General features: G+C 41.1%; 1 pseudogene; it reads right to left on the minus strand.

The window, feature by feature from the left end:
- Positions 1–6730: 6730 nt before the first annotated feature.
- On the minus strand, positions 6731–13842 carry LOC147004270 (uncharacterized; annotated as a pseudogene).
- Between the last annotated feature and the right edge of the window lie 7180 nt (positions 13843–21022).

Here is a 21022-nt window from a genome sequence, read left to right on the forward strand (position 1 = left end):
TCTTTTCATATTCAGAAAAAAGTATTTGAATCTGTGTGTGAAATATTTATTGCTGATTTGTTTATTTTTGAAGAACTTTTATTAATCTATATAGTAACAAAGAGTTTACCAATTATGACATTTTTTTCTACGTGCATGTATACATGAAATAAAGAGACTTATTTGTTTAGCCAATGATTTCATTTTCTCCTGATGATTTTAATTACATTGACTGAAACAATATTCATACAAGTAAAAATACATATCAAAAGTTAAAATTTATATCCAGTGTATAGAAGATATTTCAGATATATCAAAGATCTCTAATCACCTGTGTTAAGTAAAGCCAGTGAACAAGAGAAAACTAGAACTAAATAATGAGATAAAAAGAATAAGGATAATAGCTGACAAAATAAATCTTAATAACAATAGAAATTATAGTAAAAAGATCTGAATAGAAATTCTTGAACTGAGAAACAGTTTGGAACGAGGAACTCTAATGCTTAGTGGAGACACAAGCTTTTCTAGTTACTAAGAAATCAGCATGAAGTTTCTGGCCCAGAATTGTTCCTGTCTAAGAGAACTGCAGGAACAAAAATGGAGGAAAGACAAGGGGAAGGTGGTCTCATGACTGGCCCAGCTTGGGATCCATCTCAATGGGAGGCTCCAAGGCCTGGCACTATTACTGATGCTATGGTGTACTTACAGACAGGAGCCTAATATGACTTTCCTCTGAGAGACCCAACAAGCAACTGACTGAGACAGATGCAGATACTTATATCCAACCATTGGACTGAAGTCAGGGACACCTGTGGTTGAATTGGGGAAAGGCTGGAAGAAGGTGATGAGGAGAGCAACCCCATAGGAAGACCAGCAGTCTCAACTATCTCAGACCTCCGAGATCTCTCAGACAAAGGCAGTCTGTGTTCTGGTCGAGGGAGGCTTACTCCAGAGACCCAATAGAAATTTTTACAAGGGACAGAACAGTGAGCTACGCCCCCGGACACAAATGCCTGACACTATGAGCCCTCAACTCCATCATTCACATAAGCTGTGCAGACTCCACCCCCACGGTTACCTGACAATTGCCAGGTATGCTCCTTCCCACAGTTACCCTGCAACAGCAAGATAGCCCAGCCCACTATAAAAGGGGCTTCTCGACCCCTTCTTTCTCTCTTAAGCTCTTGTTCTCTTACTCTCACCTTTCGCTCTCCTTTCCCCCCTCTCCACGTGGCCATGGCTGGCTTCTACTTCTCTCTTCTCTCTCTCTGCCTTTCTACAACAAATGCCTTAAAACCATAGACTCAGCTCATGAGGACCCACCTTGCTGGAGCAATGGAATAGGCCTTCCTTTAAAGAGCCTTCTCTAACCTCCCACTAGGAGGCCTCTGCACTTCAGCCACAGCTGTCAGCCAATCCAAGCACCTGCACAGAAACCTGCTAGAGCTCTCTCCCTACCCTCCCTTCAGCCTCAGGGCCAGATTCCGCTGGAGGGTCTGTTCTCACAACTTACATTGGTCTGGCATGTTCGAGAGTGAGAACCTGTTGTCACCTCCAGTATCCCTGAGCTCTGATGGGATGCAGGTTCTCCTACCCCTCTATTTCCCCACTCCTGGAGCTCTGCACTGAGCCACTAACCAGGCAGCATATAGTAGAGGACTGCTTGGTCTGGCCTCAGTGGGAGAACCCTTGAGAGTCTTGAGGCTCCAGAGAGTGTGGAGGCCTGGCAAGGTGGGGATATCCTCTTGGAGACAGAGGGGAGGAGAAATAGGATGAGGAACTGTAGAAAGTGGGACAGGGAGGGGGGGCAATGGTTGGAATGTAAAAAAAAATAATAAAAGTAATAAAAAATTAACTATAACCCAGATAAACCATTCCTGGGTGTTTACTGCTCTAGCTACTGGCATGAATGAGAGAGAGTGAGACCTTAAAATGTAGTGGACTAAAGTCTGTTGCAATAAATTAAAATTTCATGCAGTAGTGAACTTTATTTGGAGCATCAGACAATTTATACTCTTGAGAGTTAAGAAGAGTCACCTGAGTAAAGTGTACAATCCCAAGGAAAAGACACATGTAGCAAAAACTATGTTTTCCCATAAAGGTTTATGAATAACAACAACTGAAATAAACTCCCTTCTATCTGCAACACATGGGAGGAGCATGAAACACACTCTAAGAACAATTCTGCATTTTGAAGAAACTGAGGACACAAGACTTTTGTCTTGTTTTTTTTTTTTTTTGGGCTTGTCTTACAAGCTCTCAGAACTCTTACATGACTCCATTCTTGAGGATATATATGTCTAAGAGGCTCTAAGCTACACCAGAGAGATACTTGTACATCCCTGTTGATTAAGCATAAGTTCACAATAGCTAAGAAATAGTTGTCTATCAACATCTGACTTGATACAGAAAATGTGGAATCTACACAAATGGAGATTTTATTTAGATATAAAAATATAATTTGGCATTGCAGGAGAATGCAAAGAACCACAAATAATTACATTAAGAGAAATTTGCTAAATTCAGAAAAAGACAACTGTTACTTTTTCTTTCATATTTAAAAACTAGATTTTTAATGTCTGTGCATATATGTGTGTGTTTATTTATTTGTGTATGTGTGTGTGTGTGTGAAAACTAAAAGATTTAAAGATTTTAAATCTTTTAATAGTTAACAAAATAACTGATAAGATTTTCGTACATATTTCACTCTTGATTCTTTCTACCTACTGTCCCCTCAATTTTTTGCTCTCCTTTCACTCGTCCTGTTTGTATTTGATTCCTAGTATTCTTTCCTCTTTTTCCATCATCACCCCAGTCCTTCTCTTAAAGTTTTTTCTTTGTAGCCTAATGGGACTCTTTATCATTTCCTGCTCTTGACTTCCATTTGCCTCTACTTGAATGTACTGGCTTAACTGAAAGACATTTATGAAAGAAAACATACAGTGTTCATCTTCTTGGAGCCTGGGTTCTCTCAGCTAACATTTTGAAACTAGATCCATTTTATTGAAAATTTTATAATTTCATTATATTTGAATTAAAGTCCACTGTATATATGAATTATATTTTTTACTATATATTCATCTGCAGATGGTCATCAAGACTAGTTGCACTTACAGACAATTGTAAAAATGGTGATGATAAACATAAATGTAGAACTAGAGTCCTTTGTGTATATGTACAGAAGTAATATACATGATCATATGGGAGTTCTACTTCTAGGTTTCTCAGAAGTCTCAATTATCTCCATAAAGATGGAACTAGATAAAAAATTCTTCTCTCATATATTATATCCCAATTACAGTATCCCCTTTCTATCCTTCCCAAGGCTCTAACGCCCAACTCTGCTTTTCCCCAGTTCCACTTCTTAAAAAAAGATTATTTATTTATTTATTTCATATATGTGTGTACAGTGTCATTGACACAACAGAAGAAGGCATCATATCCCATTACAGATGGTAATGAGCCACCATGTGGTTGCTGGTAATTGAACTCATGACCTCTGGAAGAGCAGCCAGTGTTCCCAACCCCTGAGCCATCTCTCCAGCTCCCTCCAGCTCCACTCTTACTCAGTGTCCCTTCACAAAAAGGCAAGCTTGCTGGTGACATCAACCAAACACAGCATAACAAGCTACAATATGGCCAGGCAAATACCATCACATCAAGTCTGGGCAAGACAACTCTGTAGGAGGAAAAAGGTCCTAGAAGTATGCAAAAGTCAGGAAAAACCCCTGCTTCTACTGTTAGGATCTCCACAAGCACACCAAGACACACAGCATACCTTATATGCAGAGTATCTAGGTCAGACCCTTACAGGCTTCCTGACCTCTGTGAGCCCCATGAGTTCTAGTCAGTTAATTCTGTGAGCCACGTTCTTCTGTTGTTCCTTATCCCTCTGGTTCCTCTAATCATTCCTATATCTATGCCCCCAAATAATTCCCCAAGCTCTGCCTAATGTTTGGTTATGGGGCTTTGCATTTTCTTAGTGAAATCTCTCTGGTCTCTTTGGTGATAATTCTGCTAGCCTCTGGTCCCATAACAATCTACAGGCATGGAAAACTATGGGGAGAATATTTTGTGGCTGGGTTGGTGTCCAACCCCTCTACTTGATGCCTTGCCTGGTGACAGAAGATAGTTGGTCAGGCTCCATGTACCCCATTACTAAGAGTCTTTGATAGGGTTACTGTCATTATTCCATGGAGTCTCCATTGTACTAGGTTTCTCTACTTTGTCCCTGAATTGCCCCTCAATTCTAGTAATTTCTCCCAGCATTTTCTCAATTCTTCCCCCAGTTCCCAATTCCTTCCAAACCTCACCTACCTCCAGTTGACCTGCAAAATATGTTCTATTTCCTCTTCCCTGAGAGATTCTTGCATCCCCCATTAAACCCTTGCTACATACCTTCTTTGAGCCTATAAACTGTAGCATGATTGTCCTTTTGCTTTACAGCAAATATCCACTTATAGGTGAGTACATACCATGTTTTGCTTTCTAGGTCTGGGTTACTTCATACAGGATGATTTTTTTTCTAGTTCTACCCATTTGCCTTCAAATTTGAAGATTTCCTTGGTTTTAACAGCTGAGTAATACTACATTGTACAAATGTACTCCATTTTCTTTAGCCATTCTCCCCTTGAGGGACATCAAGATTGTTTTTACTGTCTGGCTATTATGAATAAAGCTGCTGTGAACATAATTGAGCAAGTGTACTTGTGATAGGATAGAACTTCCTTTGGGTCAATGTCCAGGTGTAGTATAGCAGGGTCTTGAGATAGACCAATTCCCAATTTTGTAAGAAACTACCATATTGACTTCTAAGGTTGTACATGTTTGCACTCTCACTAGCAATGAAGGAGTGTTCACTTGCCCCACATTCTTGACAGAACGAGTTATCAGTTGTGGTTTTGATCTTAACCATTCTGACAGTTATAAAATGGAATGTCAAAGTCATTTTGATTCATACTTCTCTTTTAGTTAAGCATATTGGACATTTTTAAGTGTTCCCTGGCCAGTAAAGTTTGTTGGTTGAGAATTCTGTTTAGACATGTACCCCATGTTTTAATTGGATTAGTTAGTTTGCTGATGTCTAGTTTCTTGAGTTCTTTATATATTTTGGATGTTAGACCTTTGTCAGATATGGAGTTGGTCAAAATCTTTTTCCAATCTGTAGGCTTCCTTTGTCCTTTTACTGAAACTTTTAAGTTCCATGAGGTCCCATTTATTGTCTATCTTAATGCCTACACTACTGATGTTCTCAGAAAGTTTTCCTATGCCAACATGTTTAAGAGTATTCCCTACTTTCTCTTCTATCAATTTCAGTGTATCTGATTTTCTCTTGAGGTCATTGATCTACTTCTACTTGCTTTTTGTGCAGGATGATAGATATGGCTCTATTTGTATTCTTCTACATAAATATATCCAGTTAGACCAGAGCTATTTGTTGAAGATAGCTTTTTTTTTCCATTGTATAATTTCTTCCTGGAGTCTTGCTGTGGGTAGGGAGGAATGATCAGAGGAAACAGAGGGATATGGAACACCAGGAGAACATGGCTTACAGAATCAACTAACAGGGTCTTATGGGGCCCACAGAAAGTAGAGAGCCTGTAGGGGTCTGACCTAGATCCTCTGCATATAAGTTGTGCTGTGTAGCTTGGTGTCCTTGAGGAGATACTAACAGTAGAAACAGGGGCTGTCTCTGACTCTTTTGCCTACTTTTGGGACCCTTTTCCTCCTACAAGTTTGGCTTGTCCAGTTTTGATGTGATGGTATTTACCTGGCCATATTGTAGCTTATTATACTGTGTTTGGTTGATGTGACTGGAAAGCCTGCACTTTTGTTAGGGAAGGCTGTCTGAGGGTGGTGGATCTAGGAGAGAGGGAAGTTAAGGAATAGATACTGGAGGGAGGGATAGAGGGATACTGTGGTTGAAATGTAGTTTATGTAATAAAAATAAAAATAAATAAAAAGAAACATGAAATGCTAGTTTATGTTATTTTAAGACTTAAATTAGCCATGCTTACTATATAGAGAAAAATGTTGATTTTGGTTAACTGTTGGTATTATACTTTTGCATCAAAATTTTACATATAGATGAACATGTTCTCTCATTCAACCACTTGCTACTCCTGCAGAAAGATCTTGATTTCAGGATCAGTCCATGGGCTAAAGAAAGGACCTGAAGAGATGGAGGAGCAAGATGAATATATCAGAGGTCACACACACTTACCTGTCACCTTTACTCAGGGATTCTCCCTGCACATTGAACTGACAAAAATGTTCACTTTCTGTTATCAAGACTTTGGGAACACTTGTAGGAGAGCCCAGGAACCAGATTCTACCAGGCTTAATACCAGATTAATCTGGTATTAAGTTTGGTATTAATTAATTAATCTACCAGATTAATACCAAGAGGTACACTAATTGGGAATTCAACAGCATCTTCAACGCTGCTGAGCTGTTGTCTGTGAAGTAGAGAGAGTTGCAGACTCAGGGTTAGGAATCTTATGAAAATGGAAGGTAGACAACAGGTGTCAGGTACCCACAAAATGAATTTCACCATGAAGTACCACATCCCCTCCCCTATATACTTATGTCCCCTACTAAAGTGACAATAATTAAACATGAAAAGAGGTATGTCAAAATAATTTATTTGATTTCACATTTCTTTACAATAAGATAGAGAAATTGATGATCCATAAAGTGCTGCATGATAATAAGTGGTTTTTAGAGGAAAAAGAAAAGTTCCCACATGTCTTCACTGAGGAATTGAGCTCTCATCACGAGGTGACCACGGAAGCTGAAAGTTGTCTCCAGGGAGAGAGGCAGGAAGTCCATGTTGAACTGGCAATGGATAGGTGGCATTCCAGGCGTCCCATCTGGGAACCAGTGAGTCCTGACTGCACATCATCAGTGATAGGTTCCCAGGAAGCTGTCCCGAAGATGCAGACATGCCATAATCCCAAGGATGGAGATGGCATCACCATTGGAGTTTGAGGGTTTGAGGAAGGCCTGGGATAACCAGACCGGTTATACAGAGCACCTGAGAGGAGAAGAAAGAGAGAGAGAGAAAGCATAAACATGGCACCCTCACTCTCCCTGAGTCACTCTAAGTAATTGCCTGGCCTCTGGGTCAGAGTCAACTATGAACAAGTCCAAATTCCATTGCCTTGAGGTGACACGGGAAGTTAGACATTGAGGGCCAGAATTTGTGCTGTATGCAACAACACAGCCCTGTGGGAATGGGGCTTCACTCCATAGTCTGCTCAGCTCTGTCCTCATGAAGGACAGGCCATCTGATGCCATGACTCTCAGAACCCCAAGTGTCTATGCAGAAGAGACTCACCTGGAACCCGGCCTCTCTGACATTGGGGGTTGAAGATCCTGTCCAGATAATCTCTATAAGGAGAATACAAGGGTACAGCCCTGGATCTCTCTCTACTGAGAGTCGAGTGCAGATCCTTCATGGTCCACATCAGGTCCAAACAGCTTTGGATGTCCTTGAACAGGCCTCGATGATAGAGACGCTGGCAAACAAGACTGCTCTTCTGCTTGATCTTCTGGCCTGGGAGGCCAAATTCCCCTCCAACCACTTGCCACTCCTGCAGGAAGATCTTGATTTCAGGGTCGGTCCATGGGCTACAGGAAGGGCCTGCAGAGACAGAGGGGCAAGATGAGTATATTGGAGGTCACACACTCATACCTGTCACCTTTACTCAGGGATTCTCCCTGCACATTGAACTGACAAAAATGGTTACTTTCTGTTATCAAGACCTTGGGAACACTTGCAGGAGAGCCCAGGATCCAGAGTCTACCAGGCTATTAATACCAAGAGATACACTCACTGGGAATTCATCAGTGTCTTCAGCTTTAGAAAATGAATAGGAGTTCAGATTTAGGTTTTTGCCAAGGGCAGGTTTCAGGCAATATAATCCAACCTTGGAAGACCACACTGTCTCAACTTAAAAATATCAGAGACACCGAGTGAAACCAAGGTCAGGTCATTGAAGTTTCTTTTATGTATTGGGGTTTCCTTCCATGGTGCTGGCCATCCTACAGCTCACTAACACTAAGCCCAACCTATCTAGGACATCCCACTGATGTGCTTGCCTCTGGCTCCCCCTCCCAAGTACTGGAATTAAAGGCATGGGATGCCAATGTCACACATTTCCTAAATATCTTCACTTCTTGGAAACTTAAGCTGAAAAGCAGACACCAACACAGAACTTTAATGGTTTGTTTCCTTCTTACTATGATATAATCAACTTGACGACAAAGAACAGCCATGACAAGACCACCTCCTGTCAACTCCTGACTATGATGCCACCTTCGGTTATGCCTCCTTTCCAAAGGAAACCATAACCCGTATACAATCAGAGATGGGTGATAAAGCCATCCAAGGAGAAATGGCAAATGCATTGTATATTTAACAGTGTCATAGTCATACCTAACGTGATAGAATATCCCCCACACAAGTCCAAATGCAAGGGAATATATCAAAGGATATATGGGAGTTCCATCCTTCCAACAGGAAATCAGAATTTCATCACCCTTGTACACCATCAGTGATGAGTTCCCCTTAAGCTTTCCAATAGTGGGAGGGATGCAATAATGCCAACGTGCATACCTGGAGAGATGGCACCACCAATGCAGAGGGAAGGTGCATAGGAAGCTGGGGGATTCCCGTGCCCATCAAACCAAGGACCTGAGTGAGGGGAGAAGAAAGAGAAGGCGTTTAAAATGGCACCCTCACTCTCTTTCAGGCGCTAGAAGCGATTGTCTGGACTCTGGGTCAGAGTCAAGTATGAACAAGAAGAAATTCCATTGCCTTGGAGTGACAGAGGAAGTTTGACACACGGAGCAGGCCACTATGGGAAATAAAGGCCTATGGGAAAAGGACTTGCAGCAGTTGTGTGCTCTGCTCTATGCCCAGCTGATGCTTTTCTCTGGGACCTCAAAATCCCCTCTACACAAGAGACTCACCTGGCACATAGCCTCCCTGGGATCTGGGGTGGCCCAAGATCTCGTACAGGATCCAATCATAAGGCGAATACAAGCGGTAAGCCCGGGGCCTCTCGTTACAAAGACGTGTGTGCAGGTCCTTCATCTTCACCATTACATCAAGGCAGCTATTCTTGCTCTTCCTCAGACCCCGATTAGAGAGGCGTCTGCTAAGGAACTTGGCCTTCTCATGCATCTTATTGCCTGGGTCTCCGAGTTCATATTCAACCATTGCCCACTCTTCCAGCAAGATCCAGATTTCATCCTCAATCCACGGGCTATCCCACGGACCTGCGAGGCAAAGAGGGATGTGATGAGGATATCAAAGGTAACACACATGACCATGTCAACTTTGCTTAGGGACTTTCCCTGCACACTGATTGGCCAACAATGGCTTCCCTCATTTATCAAGTGGTTAGGAACACAGTCTTACCAGCCCTGTTACAGCACCTACCCTGCTCTTCACAGTAAGAAGTACACTCATTGGGAAAGCATAGGTGTGTGCAGATTTAGGGATGGTTTGGTCCCAGAATACAATGGGATTCACAGCATTAGTGCTACCAGGGAATGTTGGATCTGTAGAGACTCATAACCACATCCACGACAGGGAGACACTCAGAGCTTTCTGGGACAAGGGCATACATCAGGGACCACTGAATGCTGGCCTATCCTTGCTACAGATGTCCAAGTCGGGGCACTTTCATCTACTCGAAGTCACAGAGCAAGAGAATAGGAGAGCAGGGATTTCACTCTGAATACCTGAGGAACTTTGGCCTTCCTGCCTCAGCCTCCTCCTTCTCCTATTGGCTTCTTTGTCATTTCTCACACTTTGGACTCGGTTATCTTCTCTCTGTGCAGAAAGGAAACAATTACATATTAAAGCAGGTTGTAAGATACAGGAATCCCTCTTCCCCAGCTGTGAATGGACTCAGGTAGCAGCCTCCAGTTGCATAAGCTAAAACAATGCACCCTTACTTCCTCATTCACAGATGCTGGTCCATTCTCTTCTAATGGGAAAGTTGGCCTGTGAGGTTAATCCAAAGAGGAGCGACAGTGAACAGGGCAGGAGCCCTTGATCAAGTGGAGGAAAGAAACGGAAGCACCTCTCCTTTGAGAAGACCACAGCCACTCACTCTCTTCAGTTCACATTCTTACCATTTTCTGCAGGGGAAAAAATTCCCTTTCAAAATCTAATCAACTCCAGCTGTGCTACAGACACAGTAAGCTATCAAGAGAAACTGTGTGAAACTACACTTTTCCATCCTAAGTCACACAACATGGGTGTCTGACAGGTGGCCATACTGGCATTCACTGCTAAGAGGAATGGAGATTCTCAGAAATTGAACATCATTCTTGGCTACATAGTTGGTTGTGGGCTAAAACCTAGAAACCCAAGGACAAAATAAATGTAGTTGGTGTACCTCTTCAATTTACAGACATGGGTTCAAATTCAAGGTAGCTAACCATATTTTGTATGTGCCGAGGCACAAATATGCCAGTTACCCTACAGAAAATAGGAGTGAATTTAATTGCCCCCAAATCACCTGCATTTTGTCTCTTGAGCTTCCTTTCCCAAACACAGTGAGGAAACTAGGGTCCAATGTGTCCCGGTGTTCACAAGAGTCTGCGGTGCAAGGAGCTCTGCTTACTTCCCTGGAAGACTACAAGTCGGAGACTCCTGTGCAAATGTGGTTCTTTATAAAGCTCTACGGTTTAATTGAATCTGACCCACCCAACCTGTATGTTTAGGGTGGCTCAATTGTTGACCTGGTGCCTTTAATCCTATATCCCATGCTAAGGAAAGAAACAGGCTCATGAGCAGGATCTCCTAGGCTACATAAGCAAGACCCCACTGTCTCCACTGAAAATGACCAAAGAAACTAGGCCAATTAATTTAAGTTCATTTGCTGAGACAGAGTTTATTCACCTAGTTCTGGGCATTCTTCAACTCACTAAAGTTAAGACCAAAATCTGGTGTCTGATACACCGATCGATCCACTGCCTATAGCTCTCTCTCTCTCACATGCTGGGATCTAAAGTAAGGCCCAGACATTAACACATTTACTAAATACCTTCTTAGGTGTCCTGGCTTTCTCCTCTGGATGAAGGCATAGGATTCTCAGGTGCTGCACCCCCATGTCTGCCTAGATGCTGCCATGATTCCTCTCTTCATGATATGGGGCTGAACTTCAGAACCCCAATGCCATTCCCAGTTAAATGTTTTCATTCCTAAGAGTTGTTGGACATGGAGTCTCTTCAGAGTAATGGGAACTCAAAATCAGGCAGAAGTTGGTACCAGCACTGAGATACTGATGTCATAGACCTGTACACGTTTTGATTTAAAGGAAAGTGGATTTGGGGACTTTAGATCAGAAAAGCCATGGAATGTCTTAAGTGGAGCTGGGTGGGTTATTCCAGCAGGGACATGGATGTCACTGATGCTGACGGTGAACTGAACTGTGGGTGTAGGCCTCAAGAGGTTTGTTTCAGAGGAGAAGAATGTTAGTATGTGGCCTAGAGACTGGTTTTTCTGATATTTGGTTGGAAAATATGGCTGCTTTTTGCCCTTGTCTGAAGAATCTGTTTGAGGCTAAGGTGAAAAGACTGAGAACATTTGAAATTGCAAAGGGTGTCTATAAAATGTCTTTAAAAGAATAGACTTTGTTCTTTGATTTACAGTGATCAGGAGCTTAAGGATAAACATAACAATCATAAGACTAAAACAACAACAAAAAAATCTATGGTTCAAAGGCAAGCAGATCTTTGAGTTCATGATGATCTTGGCTCATTCCAAGCCCTAGGTGAAAAAAAGGTTAAGTACAGGCGTGGTGGTGCACACCTTTAATCCCAAGACTCAGGAGACAGAGGCCTGTGTATCTCTGAATTTAAGGTCGTCTACAGATTAAGTTCCAGGAGAGCCAAGCATAGGCAATGAATGAAATCACTGAACACAGAAAGTTGGTAAAGATGGAATAGAACATGGGGTGCCATGTTCCAGTACACCAAGCAGTAGAACCCTGCAGCTTTGGCCCAGTACAAATTAGGCATCAAGTATGTTGCAACCTATTATTAAAATGGGTTCAACCTCGACTCTAACCTGCCATCCCACAAATGAACTTGAAGAGAAATGTCATTAGAGTATGGGGGAAGTGAACTTGTTCATCAATACTTTTTAGGAGGCGAGCTCAATCTTTGGCAGCAGTTCAGTCCCATAGCAAACCGCAAATAGGATACAGTTGTTGCAGACCAGTCCTCCAGGCAGGCAGATATCACATTCAAACCAGCAGCTTCAGTCCCTTCTCTACTCAGACACACAAGGCACAAACCAGAAGCTACAATCTGATCAGGAAGAAACTGACAGATATGACAACTGGCCTGAGGAGAGCCCACAAAGCAGAAATCTGATGCAGGAATCTAGGTAGGATTTCTTGGATGAGGGTTTCTCAATCGGGGCTAGCTTTTCCACCTGTAATCACTCAATGTCCCTAGGTAGGGCAAACCAATACTTGTGTATACTTAGGGAAGAATAGTGACTCAGAGAAAACCAAACCGCTGCTCAGTGCTCATTCCCCGTAATGTTTGTAGAGACATTTTATACGCCAACATCACAGGTCCTTTCACTTGTTTGCTACATCAAACATCCTTTCACCTGTGTCTGCTTCAGCAAAACATCCTTTACCCGTGTCTTCCTCAGGGAGAAATCCTTTCACCTCTGTGCCTCAAGAAAACATCCTTTCAAATAATTAACTTTGCAAAGAAACTAGGAGTTTCCTTCAATGTGACTCTAGCTTTCCAATCAGGAATAGAGGAGGTTAGTGGGACAATTGATGCTGGTTAAATAGAGCATAGAAATTAGAGTTTATTATAATAAAGAGACCACCATCACTGAGGTGAAATCTTCTGAGAAGTGTTATCTGAGAGCACTAAGAAGCTGTGTTCCAGAGATTGCCAAGAATGTACCTCATGCTGTATCTGTATGTGGTAATCGGTGAGATTCACCCAGGTGGTACTGATTTTTAAGATATGAAGGGGTTGTGGAGAGCAGCTGAGCCTTGGCTCTCAGAGATACCAGGGAAGGCCCTTTGTTGTTGTTGTTGTTGCTGCTGTTTTCTTAATGTTTTGTAGTTTGTTTATTTTTAATGGTTTTTTTTTTTCCTTTTCCTTTCATATAAAAGTCATCAATATATTTTCACCCCAAAGGCTGGCCCACTCCAAATCTCTACTTGATCTCTGAGTAAGTGGACTCCCTGGGTATTACCTCTACCTGATCCATAAAGTCTATGCAGGTTTAAGATCATCCTCTCCCACTGAGTCTAGACAAGGCAGCCCTATGCTACTTATGTGCCTAAGGCCTCAGATCATTGCATGTATGCTCGTTGTTTGGTAGGTCAGACTCTAGGTGTTCCCAGGGATCCAGGTTATATGTGACTGTGGGGTTGCCCTTGCCTTCAGCACCTCGGTAAGCCTGTGTGTGAAGATGCAGCCCTAGTTGCAGTTGATAAATTAGGACTGAAGGAGTCAGGCAAAGAATTAGTGACTAGGTACATTGAAGGGAGCCTTTGAGAGGCTATTGGTGAAGCCTACATGTAGTAGAAGTCCCCAGCCCTTTGGAGTTGCCAATACCATGGGATGACCAACAAGAATAGCAGTAACAAAGTGTCATCCACCAAAGCCTAGAGTACTATAGAGGGCAGAGATGAAGAAGTGACCCAAGTCCTATGGAGGAGCCTAGATGATCATGTGTGGATCCCAGACATTAGAACAAGAACCTGCAACTTAAGGTTACCTTTTAGACTTGAGGATATTAGAGAGACCAGAGGCATAGATAAGCAGCACAGCAAAGCTCTTAACAAAGCTGGTAACAGACATGGAGATACAGAGTTTGGAGTTTGCACAGATGAATTTTTATCTTGCTTTGGTTCAGCATTTCTGCACTGTAACTTTTTCAAGTAGGAATATATATCCTGTGATGTTGGAGGTATATGATCGGCTTTGTGATTTTGATTTTATACAGCACTACACTTAAGTCATTGACTGAACATTAAACCACATGATCACATTATGGCCTTTCGAATTTTTTTTTTTTTTTGAGAGTGTTGTATAGTATGGGGACTTTGTCATTAGACTGCATATTTTAGCATTATGCTATAGCTAGGTATAGCCCATAGACTCTTGTGTTTGAACAAGGGGCCAGGGAGAGGAATGTGGTGGTTTGAGTATGCTTGGCTCACAGACTGGCTTTAGGTGACCCCTTTAGGAGCTTCATCAACTCAAAACACATCTCCCCCCAAACCCAGAAAACCCCTGCTCTAACCTCAGTTAGTGCATGCACTTCCTAGGGAGGATGATACCATGCAGGCAATGTAGAACTTTCTTCTTTTCTGGCCTTCTTGTAGACCTATAACATATATATATATCTATATATATATATCTATATATATCTATATATATATCTATATATATATATATGTCTCAGAAGAGAGCCCTAGGTTATGATTCATTTAAAAATTAAACAATTTATGGACCTTAATTAGACGTAGAGTGATGTAATTGTACAACGTGGAATGTCAAGTGCAATATAAATGGATACTAGACACATAGATACAAAGATACATAGATACATAGATACACAGATACACAGATACATACATACATTGACACATAGATACCTAGATACCTAGATACATAGATACATACATATGGGGAGATATAGAGACAGATAAAGATCAAGATAGATAGATGTTGACATATATATATATATATATATATATATATATATATATATGTGTGTGTGTGTGTGTGTGTGTGTGTGTGTGTGTTTGTATGTACATGTGAAACACCAGGCCATTATTAGACCTAACAGAACCATCTTTTCTACCTCTATATGAGATAGAAAATGAGTTTGGTGGCAATGTCCCTTGACAGACATTCATTTTAATATCTGAAACCTAAATATTTAGATAAGTTTTCATATTCTCTAAATTGACATTGCATCTACCACCCACGTACAACTCAATTTTGAACCCATTATCGCTTTATTCTCAAAAAATCGAGTCTGTGGATCACTGACCAGAACTCCTCCATCAAGAGCGGCAGATAATGAAAGAGCTGCTCAGCTGTTGTCTGTGAAGTAGAGAGAGTTGCAGACTCAGGGTCAGGAATCTTATGAAAATGGAGGGTAGACAACAGGGATCAGGTACCCACAAAATGAACCTCACCATGAAGTACCACATCCCCTACCCCTATACTTATGTCCCCTACTAAAGTGACAAGAATGAAACATGAAAAGAGTTATGTAGGCCTCAGCATCGGCGGGAGCCATCTTGCTTCCGGGACTCCACAGCAAGTAGTCTGCACAGGTGAGAGTGTGCACTAGAGAAGCTAACAGCTTCTGTGACAGCACAAAGCAACACAGCTTCTGGGAAAGGTCCAGTTTTTGGCCTTCATCTTCAGCCAGGAGGGAAGTCCTAAGGCCAGATATCTGTGCACCTTTCTTATAAGAGGAGATCTTGTCTGCTGAGAGTGCTCTGACCATTGAAACTCAGAGGAGAGAGCTAGTCTCTCAGGTCTGCTGATTTAGGCTAACAGAATCACCAGAGGAACAATCTCTAACCAGAGACAACTATAACAACTAACTGCAGAGATTACCAGATTGTGAAAGGTAAACGTAGGAATCTTACTAAGAGAAACCAAGACTACTCTCCATCATCAGAACCCAGCACTCCCACATCGCCCAGTCCAGGGCACCCCATCACACCCAAAATGCTAGACCCGGATTTAAAAGCATATCTCATGATGATGGTAGAGGACATCAAGAAGGACTTTAATAACTCACTTAAAGAAATACAGAAGAACACTGCTAAACAGGTAGAAGACCTTAAAGAGGAAGCACAAAAATCCCTTAAAGAATTGCAGGAAAACACAACCAAAGAGGTGATGGAATTGAATAAAACCATGAAAGACCTAAAAAGGGAAGTAGACACAATAAAGAAAAGTCAAAGTGAGGCAACGCTGGAGCTGGAGATAGAAACCCTGGGAAAGAAATCTGGAACCATAGATTCGAGCATCAGCAACAGAATACAAGAGATGGAAGACAGAATCTCAGGTGCAGAAGATTCCATAGAGAACATCGGCACAACAATCAAAGAAAGTGGAAAATGCAAAACGATCCTAACTCAAAACATCCAGGAAATCCAGGACACAATGAGAAGACCAAACCTATGGATAATAGGAGTAGATGAGAATGAAGATTTTCAACTCAAAAGACAAGCAAATATCTTCAACAAAATTATAGAAGAAAACTTCCCAAATCTAAAGAAAGAGATGCCCATGAACATACAAGAAGTCTACAGAACTCCAAATAGACTGGACTAGAAAAGAAATTCCTCCAGACACATAATAATCAGAACCAAAAAGGCACTAAATAAAGATAGAATATTAAAAGCAGTAAGGGAAAAAGGTCAAGTAACATATAAAGGCAAGCCTATCAGAATTACACCCGATATTTCACCAGAGACTATGAAAGTCAGAAGAGCCTGGACAGATGTTATACAGACACTAAGAGTACACAAATGCCAGCCCAGCCTACTATACCCAGCCAAACTCTCAATTACCATATATGGAGAAACCAAAGTATTCCACGACAAAACCAAATTCACACATTATCTTTCCCCGAATCCAGCCCTTCAAAGGATAATAACAGAAAAAAAAAAAAAAAAAAAAAACAACCAAACAATACAAAGATGGAAACCAAGTCCTAGAAAAAGCAAGAAGGTAATCCCTCAACAAACCTAAAAGATGACAGCCACAAGAACAGAATGCCAACTTTAACAACAAAAATAATTGGAAGCAACAATTTCTTTCCCTTAATATCTCTTAAGATCAATGGACTCAACTCCCCAATAAAAAGACATAGACTAACAGACTGGCTACACAAACAAGACCCAACATTTTGCTGCTTTTGTGGAAACTCATTTCAGAGAAAAGGATAGACACTACCTCAGAATGAAAGGCTGGAAAACAATTTTTCCAAGCAAATGGTCTGAAGAAAAAAGCTGGAGTAGCCATTCTAATATCTAGTAAAATCGACTTCCAACCAAGAGTCATCAAAAACAAAACAAAACAAGGAGGGCCTCTTCATACTCATCAAATGTAAAATCCTCCAAGAGGAACTCTCAATTCTGAATATCCATGCTCCAAATACAAGGGCAGCCACATTCATTAAAGAAACTTTAGTAAAGCTCAAAGCACACATTGCACCTCACACAATAAGGGTGGGAGACTTCAACACACCACTTTCACCAATGGACAGATCATGGAAACAGAAAGTAAACAGGGTCACAGTGAAACTAACAGAAGTTATGAAACAAATGGATCTAAAAGATATCTACAGAACATTTTATCCTAAAACAAAAGGATATACGTTCTTCTCAGCACCTCATGGTCCCTTCTCCAAAATTGACCACATAATTGGTCACAAAACAAGCCTTAGCATATACAAAAATATTGAAATTGTCCCATGCATCCTATCAGATCACCATGGACTAAGGCTGATCTTCAATAACAAAATAAATAATAGAAAGCCAACATTCCCTTGGAAAATGAACAACACTCTTCTCAATGATACCTTGGTCAAGGAAGGAATAAAGAAAGAAATTAAGGACTTTTTGGAGTTTAATGAAAATGAAGCCACAACATTCCCAAACTTATGGGACACAATGAAAGCATATCTAAGAGGGAAACTCATAGCTCTGAATGCCTCCAAAAAGAAACTAGAGAGAGCACACACTAGCAGCTTGACAACACGCCTAAAATCTCTAGAACAAAAGGAAGCAAATTCACCTAAGAGGAGTAGATGGCAGGAAATAATCAAACTCAGGGGCGAAATGAACCAAGTGGAAACAAGAAGAACTATTCAAAGAATCAACCAAACGAGGAACTGGTTCTTTGAGAAAATCAACAAGATAGATAAACCCTTAGCCAGACTCACTAGAGGGCACAGAGAAAGAATCCAAATGAACAAAATCAGAAATGAAAAGGGAGACATAACAACAGATCCTGAAGAAATCCAACACACCATCAGATCCTTCTAGAGAAGGCTATACTCAAGAAAACTGGAGAACCTGGGTGAAATGGACAAGATTCTAGACAGATACCAGGTACCAAAGTTAAATCAGGATCAGGTTAATGATCTAAACAGTCCTATATCCCCTAATGAAATAGAAGCAGTCATTAATAGTCTCCCAAACAAAAAAAGTCCAAGACCAGATGGGTTTAGTGCAGAGTTCTATCAGACCTTCAAAGAAGATCTAATCCCAGTTCTTCACAAACTATTCCTCAAAAGAGAAGCAGAAGGTACTCTACCAAACTCATTCTATGAAGCCACAATTATTCTGATACCTCAAGCACAAAAAGACCCAAGAAAGATAGAGAACTTCAGACCAATTTCCCTTATGAATATCTATGCAAAAATCCTCAATAAAGTCCTCGCTAACCGAATCCAAGAACATAACAAAAACAATCATCCAACCTGACCAAGTAGGTTTCATCCCAGGGATGCAGGGATGGTTCAATATACGGAAATCCAGCAATGTAATCCAGTATATAAACAAACTCAAAGACAAAAAAAAAAAAAAAAAAAAAAAAAAACCATGATCTTCTCGTTAGATGAGGAGAAAGCATGCCACAAAATCCAACAGGCATTCATGAGAAAAGTCTTGGAAAGATCAGGAATTCAAGGCCTATACCTAAACAGGATAAAAGCAATCTACAGCAAACCAGTAGCCAACATCAAAGTAAACAGTGAGAAGCTGGAAGCAATCCCACTAAAATCAGGGACTAGACAAGGCTGTCCACTCTCTCCCTACCTATTCAACATTGTATTTAAAGTCCTAGCCAGAGCAATTAGACAACAAAAGGAGATCAAGGGGATACAAATTGGAAAGGAAGAAGTCAAAATATCACTTTCTGCAGATGATATGATAGTATATATAAGTGACCCTAAAAATTCCACCAGAGAACTCCTAAGCCTGATAAACAGCTTCAATGAAGTAGCTGGATATAAAATTAACTCAAACAAGTCAATGGCCTTTCTGTACACAAAGGATAAACAGGCTGAGAAAGAAATTAGGGAAACAACACACTTCTCAATAGTCACAAATACTATAAAATACCTTGGCATGACTCGAAGGAAGTGAAAGATCTGTATGATAAGAATTTCAAGTCTCTGAAGAAAGAAATTAAAGAAGATCTCAGAGGATGGAAAGATCTCCCATGCTCATGGATTGGCAGGATCAATTTAGTAAAAATGGCTATCTTGCCAAAAGCAATCTACAGATTCAATGCAATCCCCATCAAAATTCCAACTCAAATCTTTGACCAATTAGAAAGGGCAATCAGCAGATTCACCTGGAATAACAAAAAAAAAAAAAAAAAAAAAAACTAGGATAGCAAAACTCTTCTCAAGGATAAAAGCACCTCTGTTGGAATCAACTTGCCTGACCTAAAGCTGTACTACAGAGCAATTGAGATAAAACCTGCATGGTACTGGTATAGCGACAGACAAGTACACCAATGGAATAGAATTGAAGACCCACAGATGAACCCAAACAGCTATGGTCACTTGTTCTATGACAAGGGAGCAAAAACCATTCAGTGGAAAAAGGCAGCATTTTCAACAAATGGTACTGGCACAATTGGCGGTTATCATGTAGAAGAATGCGAACTGATCCATTCCTATCTCCTTGGACTAAAGTCAACTCTAAGTGGAATCAGGGACTCGACATAAAACCAGAGACACTGAAACTTATAGAAGAGAAAGTAGGGAAAAGCCTCAAAGATATGGGTACAGGGGAAGAATTCCTGAATAGAACTGCAATGCCTCCTGCTGTAAGATCTAGAATGGATAAATGGGACCTCATAAAGTTTCAAAGTTTCTGCAAGGCAAAAGACACCGTCAATATGACAAAAAGACCACTAACACATTGGGAAAGGATCTTTACCTATATGAAATCAGATAGGGGACTAATATCCAATATATATAAAGAACTCAAGAAGGTGGACTCCAGAAAATCAAATAACCCCATTAAAAAATGGGGCTCAGAGCTGAACAAAGAATTCTCACTTGAGGAATAACGAATGGCAGAGAAGCACCTGAAAACATGTTCAACAACATCCTTAATCATCAGGGAAATGCAAATCAAAACAACCCTGAGATTCCACCTCACACAAGTCAGAATGGCTAAGATCAAAAATTCAGGTGACAGCAGATGCTGGCAAGGATGTGGAGAAAGAGGAACACTCCTCCAGTGTTGGTGGGACTGCAAGCTTGTACAACTACACTGGAAATCACTCTGGCAGTTCCTCAGAAAATTGGACATAATAATACTGGAGGATCCCACGATACCTCTCCTGGGCATCTATCCAGAAGATGTACCAAACGGTAAGAAGGACACATGCTCCACTATGTTCATTGCAGCCTCATATATAATAGCCAGAAGCTGGAAAGAACCCAGATGCCCCTCAACAGAGGAATGGATACAGAAAATGTGGTACGTTTACACAATGGAGTACTGCTCAGCTATTAAAAAGAATGAATTTTTGAAATTCCTAGGCAAATGGATGGACCTGGAGGGCATCATCCTGAGTGAGGTAACCCAATCACAAAGGAACTCACACAATATGTACTCACTGACAAGTGGATATGAGTCCAGAATCTTAGGATACCCATGATATAAGATATAATTTGCTAAATGCATGAAACTCAAGAAGATCGAAGACCAAAGTGTGGACACTTTACCCCTTCTTAGAATTGGAAAGAAACCCCCCTTGGAAGAAGTTACAGAGACAAAGTTTGGAGCTGAGACCAAAGGATGGACCATCTAGAGACTGCCATATCCGGGACTCCATCCCATAATCAGCTTCCAAACGCTGACACCATTGCAGACACTATCAAGAATTTGCTGAAAGGACCCAGACAGAACTGTCTCTTGTGAGAATATGCCGGGTCTAGCAAACACAGAAGTGGAGGCTCACAGTCAGCTATTGGAAG

The sequence above is a fragment of the Mus caroli genome, unplaced genomic scaffold (genome assembly GCF_978045245.1).
Source record: "Mus caroli unplaced genomic scaffold, Mus_caroli_1 scaffold_6, whole genome shotgun sequence".
NCBI lineage: Eukaryota > Metazoa > Chordata > Mammalia > Rodentia > Muridae > Mus > Mus caroli.